A 7,640-nucleotide genomic window follows, 5' to 3' on the forward strand; every position below is an offset into this window, starting at 1 on the left:
TTCTTGGTAGTGTAGATGAACAGAGAGATCTCGGCATCCAGGTACATAAATCCCTGAAAGTTGCCACCCAGGTTAATAGGGCTGTTAAGAAGGCATATGGTGTGCTAGCTTTTATAAGCAGGGGGATTGAGTTTCGGAACCACAAGGTCATGCTGCAGCTGTACATAACTCTGGTGTGGCCACACCTGGAGTACTGCGTGCAGTTCTGGTCACCACATTATAGGAAGGATGTGGAAGCTTTGGAAAGGGTTCAGAGGAGATTTACTAGGATGTTGCCTGGTATGGAGGGAAGGTCTTACGAGGAAAGGCTCAGGGAATTGAGGTTGTTTTCGTTAGAGAGGAGAAGGCTGAGAGGTGACTTAATAGAGACATATAAGATAGTCAGAGGGTTAGATAGGGTGGACAGTGAGAGTCTTTTTCCTCGGATGGTGATGACCAACACGAGGGGACATAGCTTTAAATTGAGGGGTGAGAGATATAGGACAGATGTCAGAGGCAGTTTCTTTACTCAGAGAGTAGTAGGGGTGTGGAACGCCCTGCCTGCAATAGTAGTAGACTCGCCAACTTTAAGGGCATTTAAGTGGTCACTGGATAGACATATGGATGAAAATGGAATAGTGTAGGTCAGATAGGCTTCAGATGGTTTCACAGGTCGGCGCAACATCGAGGGCCGAAGGGCCCGTACTGCGCTGTAGTGTTCTATGTTCTATGTTCTATGTACTCCCTGTCGAGACAAACAGCAAATTCCTACCGGAGTGTAACATGTGACCATTCGGATCTGGAACTTCCATACCTGAATATCCCGGCTCACTCATGACCAAAGGGTGAGGCGCAGGAGGCAGGATGGTATCCATGGAGACTGTGCCCCCACAAGGCCGAGTGCCTTTGGGAGATGGAGTAGGAAAATCAGGGCTTGACGAACACCCTATGCCTGTTAAGTTGAGCTAACAAATAAGAACCTTGCAGCAAATGAAACCAACAGGAAGCAGCAAAGAGACATGAAAGATAGTTTATCCTTTCAAGTTGAAGCCAACGGGCTTCCTGTTTTGAGCAAAGGCGAATCGAAGGTTCTTCATCAATTTTGAAGGGGGACAGTTTGTTGGAATGATGACCGGTAACTATAGTTACAAAGCACAAGAAGAGCCATGGCAATATGGTGTGGGAGTGGGGAGGAAGTGTGAAACCTGGGCCTTCGATCACTACAAACCACTTTGAAGCCGATTATCATCAATGAAAATGAAATGAAAATCGCTTATTGTCACGAGTAGGCTTCAATGAAGTTACTGTGAAAAGCCCCTAGTCGCCACATTCCGGCGCCTGTTCGGGGAGGCTGGTACGGGAATCGAACCGTGCTGCTGGCCTGCCTTGGTCTGCTTTCAAAGCCAGCGATTTAGCCCAGTGTGCTAAACCAGCCCCTGTGGTCATTTACATCACGTGATCATCGGCAGTTTGACACACACACACATCTCCTGATTTAAGCTCCAATTTTTTTGCCTTCACACACAGGTCTTCAATTTAAATCATGCCCCGAGTGTAGGTCACATGTTTCTGTACAAGAAGACAATTAAGAAGAGGAGGCGCCATCTATTTATTGGTTCACAACTTCCACTAACTGCAAAAATGAGCAGTAACAATGCTTAGAAACAAGAAGTCCTGGCATAGTATGTGAATAGCCAGGAGCATTTTATCCCGCCCCCAAATTGCGTCCCACTCAAACTTTCCACAGTAACCTGCATTTGGTCCTGGATTTCCAGTACGTCATAAAAAATAAGATCAAAGGTCAAGCCTGCTCCATCATTATGGTCATTATGGCCTCAATGTTGCTTTCCTGTCTATCTCTACAAACATTGACAACCTTATCAATCAAGACCCTCCACTGCAGGGCAGCACGGTGGCACAGTGGTTAGCACTGCTGCCTCACGGCGCTGAGGACCCAGGTTCGATCCCGGCTCTGGGTCACTGTCCGTGTGGAGTTTGCACATTCTCCCTGTGTCTGCGTGGGTTTCACCTCCACAACCCAAAGATGTGCCGGGTAGGTGGATTGGCCACGCTAAATTGCCCCTTAATTGGAAAATTGAATTGGATACTCTAAATGTATAAAAGGAAAAGAGCTTCCACTGCTCTCTATAGAACAGTACAGCACAGAACAGGCCCTTCGGCCCTCAATGTTGTGCCGAGCCATGATCACCCTACTCAAACCCACGTATCTACCCTATACCCGTAACCCAACAACCCCCCCTTAACCTTACTTTTTAGGACACTACGGGCAATTTATCATGGCCAATCCACCTAACCCGCACATCTTTGGACTGTGGGAGGAAACCGGAGCACCCGGAGGAAACCCACGCACACACGGGGAGGACGTGCAGACTCCACACAGACAGTGACCCAGCCGGGAATCGAACCTGGGACCCTGGAGCTGTGAAGCATTTATGCTAACCACCATGCTACCGTGCTGCCCCCCATGCTACCCTGCTGCTCCAGCGAAGGAAAATTCCACAGACCAACGGCCCTCTGGGAGAAAACAAAATTCTCCTCGTCTGAGTCTTCAATAGGAGGCCCCTAATTTGTAAACTGTGTCCGCTAGTTCCAGAATCTTCGTCAAGGGGCAACATTCTCTCAGTGTCCACCCTGTCAAGTCCGTTCAGAATCTTCAATAAGGTCGCCTCTCATTCTTCTAAACCTGAATAGATATACGCCCAGCCTGTCCAACGTTACCTCACAAGACAACCCCTTCATCCCAGGAATCAGTCGAGTGAACCTTTTTTCAACTATTTCTAAAGCTTTCTAAAAATTAAAATAAGACGATCATAGGTGTACCCGGTATTCCAGCTACAGAGCGGGATTCTCTGTCCGTACACGGTAGCGGGTTCTCCGGTCCCGCCGCGGTGAATGGGAGATTTGGCTGAGTGCAGAATTCTCCGTCCTCGCTCGTAGCAGTAGCAGGATGGGCTCGCAATGGGGAATCCTGTCCGTGGTCTCACCAATGCCCTGTACAATTGCAGCAAAAGATCGGAGGGATTCTCCATTGGCCAACGCCGTAATCGGGAAACGTGATTGGGTGGAGAATTGGTTCCGACGTCGAAACCTGCCATGGCGGGAATTGAACTTGGGACCTCAGAGCATTACTCTGGGTCTCTTGATTACTAGTCCAGCAGAAATAATAGTTAAGAACCGGTATTTCAAGTTTCCCTGTTGGGATTGGCTAAATCTTTGTCTGTTTCGTGTTTCTCTTTTTAATCCCTGTCGTGCAACATTTCAGATTTTGTTTTCAACTTCAGACTTTTGTCAAACTGAAAAGATTCCGGGTCCAATGTACTGACTCAGGACTCAGATTGGACGCTCTGTTGCATAGTCCGTGATGTCATTTTGATGGACTTGGCAAGCAGCCAATCGTGCCACTGAGTTTCTGGGACATCTCCTGTTCTCGATCGTGACTGGTGGAGTAATTCAGAACCTTCTTGAAGAAAGGCTGGTCAGAAGGCAAGCTCCATTTTGTCTCTCAGTTCAGTTCAGACCTCAGGAACAGACAGGAGCTGGTTTTGGCATTCTTTCCCTGTCAGGCCTGCAAAGGTTTACATCTTGGATTGAAGGCTCGGGAGCTGAAACAGATCTTCCTCTCTGTGGCCAATTTAACCTGTGGGAGTTCCCCTGGAATCTTGGCCGGGATTCTCCCCTATCCGACGGGGCGGGGGGTCCCGGCGTGATGGAGTTGGAGCGTAGGGCCGCTCCACAGGTGCGGACGTCTCCGCACCTTTAGGGGCCAAGCCCTCACACTGAGGGACTAAGCCCTCGCCGGAGTGGTTGGCGCTCCGCCGGCTGGCGGGAACGGCCTTTGGCGCCACGCCAGCTGGAGCTGAAAGGACTTCGCCGGACGGCGTAAGTCCGCGCATGCGCCGGAGCGTCAGCGGCTGCTGACGTCATACCGGCACATGCGCAGGGGAGGGGGAAAAGAGTGTCCCCACGGCACAGGCCTGCCCGCCGATCGGTGGGCCCCGATCGCAGGCCAGGCCACCGTGGGGGCAGCCCCCGGGGCCAGATCGCCCCGCTCCCCCCACGGGACCCCGGAGCCCGCCCGCGCTGCGAGTCCCGCCGGTCAGGTAGGTGTTTTGATTCCCGCCGGTGGGAGAGGCTTGACAGCGGCGGGACCTCAGCCCATCACGGGCCAGAGAATCGCTGGGGCAGGGGGGGTGGGTCGCTGACCGGCGCGATTCCCGCCCCCGCCGAATCACTGGTGGCGGAGAATTCGGGACACGGCGGGGGCGGGATTGATGCCGGCCCCCGGCGATTCGCCAACCCGGCAGGGCGTCGGAGAATCCCGCCCCATCGATCTGCAAAAAGTGGTTGATATGTGGAGTGGGGGACAACTTTCGTTGAAATTCTCAGGTAGAAAATGAGACCGGGAGTCAATCGGGTGGAGGCCTACCAGGACTGAGCCAACCTCAGAGGGGGTATTCTCAGTGTGAAGGTTCCAGGTTCCCAGGTTCAATTCCCGGCTGGGGCAGCACGGTAGCATGGTGGTTAGCATCAATGCTTCACAGCTCCAGGGTCCCAGGTTTGATTCCCGGCTGGGTCACTGTCTGTGTGGAGTCTGCACGTCCTCCCCGTGTGTGCGTGTGTTTCCTCCGGGTGCTCCGGTTTCCTCCCGCAGTCCAAAGATGTGCAGGTTAGGTGGATTGGCCATGCTAAATTGCCCGTAGTGTCCTAAAAAGTAAGGTTGGGGGGGGGGGGGTTGTTGGGTTACGGGTATAGGGTGGATATGTGGGTTTGAGTAGGGTGATCATTGCTCGGCACAACATCGAGGGCCGAAGGGCCTGTTCTGTGCTGTACTGTTCTATGTTCTATGTTCTAAGAACCCCATTGTTAAAAGTGAAAGTGACTTACCAGAGATTACCTACCAGACTTACCTACAGCCTGAAGGTTCTGGTTGAAGACCACCATTAGAAGATCGCTGACTACGAAGACGGCGACCTCGGCAACAAAGAACCATCTCACGCCTTTTCATCCCTGTTATTTTCAATCCTTTCCCTACCCCCACCGTACGTGTGTCTTGTGTGTGTCTGGGTGGAGGGTTAGACGAGGTTTGTGGGATAGTCAGATTAGCAGACCATTGTTCTGATCTTACCATTATATGTTCATATTTTCCTTGTTATAAATAGACAGTTTTTTAATGTTTTACTTCCAAGTCTAGTGCCTGTAACTCACTGGAGCAGGATCTACGATCTCAGGAAAATACACAAAATGTTGGTGACTTCACTTATGTGGGGACTCCGGGGTCAGTGGGGCACCCGCCCAGGGTGTCGTAACAGGATGTCCTCGCATTGAGCATCAGTGGGGTTTCTAATGCAAGTTGAAACAATGACCACACTCCAAAGGCACTTCACCAGTTGCAAAGCACTCTGGGACGTCCCAAGATCTTCAAAGGTGCTTTGAACACACAGATCTGGTTTGACATTGCTTTTAAGTGTCTGAATGTAGGAAGGGAAAAAGACAGCTGCCATAGCCTGGCAGGGTGCAACTCCCGACGCACCATCACCCTCAACCCCACCCCGTTGGCGGAGCTGCCTGGCAGAGGCAACAAGATGGAGGAAAATAATTTTTGGTCAATTTCGGAAAAATAAAACCCTCTGACCCTGTGGCAACCGTGCAATCTCCCAATGACCCAGTTACTTCTCGTATGTAGCAGTGTATCAAGACTGACAGTCCAGTCACTCTGGGGATACTAGTGATAGCACACAAATTCGTAATACATTGCCCGACTCCTTTGATAGTGCAGGCCACAAGAATTCTAGGTTTTGCAAAGCCTCGAGATATTTTAAAGCATACTCCAGAAGCTGTCTTGCTCTTCAAAATAAATACATCTTAACTAATTTACCATTTTAATCCTGGATAAGGGATACCTCCAGCAGTGTTAAACTTGTTTCATTGATTAATGCGCATCATTTGAACTGAGGCGCTCTTGTGATGGTGGTCACAAGGTCACATGGTAGTTTCAGATGAAAAAGGTTGCCCGTCTGAACTAAAATCTTCTACATTCCGGGGTCCGTATCCCTCTATTCCCATCCTATTCATGTATTTGTCAAGATGCCCCTTAAACGTCACTATTGTCCCTGCTTCCACCACCTCCTCCTGAAGGCCTCTGAGTTCATCCATCCAAGGGCAGCACGGTAGCATAGTGGTTAGCACAAATGCTTCACAGCTCCAGGGTCCCAGGTTCGAATCCCGGCTCGGGTCACTGTCTGTGTGGAGTCTGCACGTCCTCCCCGTGTGTGCGTGGGTTTCCTCCGGGTGCTCCGGTTTCCTCCCACAGTCCAAAGATGTACAGGTTAGGTGGATTGGCCAGGATAAATTGCCCTTAGTGTCCAAAATTGCCCTTAGTGTTGGGTGGGGTTACTGGGTTATGGGGATAGGGTGGAGGTATTACCCTTGGGTAGGGTGCTCTTTCCAAGAGCCGGTGCAGACTCGATGGGCCGAATGGCCTCCTTCGGCACTGTAAATTCTACGAAATCCTAAAAAACACCAAAGTCCCTCCTTGTTGTGGCCACCCAACTGTCTCGAAGAAGACACCAGGGTTTTTAACCTCAATTATTCCACTCAGACGTCCATTCCCCTGTGCCTATTGGTTGTATTCTGTGTGAAGAATTTCCTCAGATCAGTCCTTCGTCTTTGAACCTGGACCTCTTTGTCCTACAGTTAGTTTTACTGACTTCGCTTTTCCATGATATTTGCTGTTTTATATTTCGCTGGAGTCTTGGAGTTAAGGTTTAAATGAGTTGGAAACCCTCGTTTTGGGCACCCCGACAAGTGAAAACGTCTCGATGTCTGCAGTTGTGAAAGGGTTTGATGGGGGAAATATTTCAATCAGGCTACCCCTTGGCCTTCTCTTTTCCAGCAAAACGATCCCTTGCCAGTTCAATTCTTTCTGATGCCTTATACAACCCCTCAGTTCTGGCAACACCATTGAGGTGTTTTTTGTGTTGCTTATTTCAGGATGCTTGGCGTAGTTTTCACACAGACCACAAAATAGCTTTAACTTAAACAAAACTATGATTTTGTTTCCACTAAGGGACAATTTAACATGGCCAATCCATTTCCACTACTAAACTGGGATTCAATACGTACTCCTTCAGAATACACAGTTGATCAATACCATCGAACTACACGCATCTACAGCTAATCTCACTACTGGTTTAAACTATGATCTGCTCTCACTTACACCACCTGCTCTTCTGACCTTCACGAGCTAAACTCCTGCACACACAAGAGTCGGCAGGTCATGTTAAAGTTGTATCGGACTTTGGTTAGGCCACATTTGGAATACTGCGTGCAGTTCTGGTCGCCACATTACCAGAATGATGTGGATGCTTTAGAGAGGGTGCAGAGGAGGTTCACCAGGATGTTGCCTGGTATGGAGGGTGCTAGCTATGAAGAAAGGTTGAGTAGATTAGGATTGTTTTCGTTGGAAAGACGGAGGTTGAGGGGGGGACCTGATTGAGGTCTACTAAATTATGAGAGGTATGGACAGAGTGGATAGCAACAAGCTTTTTCCAAGGGTGGGGGTGTCAATTACAAGGGGTCACGATTTCAAGGTGAGAGGGGGAAAGTTTAAGGGAGATGTGCGTGGAAAGTTTTTTACGCAG

Source organism: Scyliorhinus canicula, chromosome 28 (genome assembly GCF_902713615.1).
Source record: "Scyliorhinus canicula chromosome 28, sScyCan1.1, whole genome shotgun sequence".
NCBI lineage: Eukaryota > Metazoa > Chordata > Chondrichthyes > Carcharhiniformes > Scyliorhinidae > Scyliorhinus > Scyliorhinus canicula.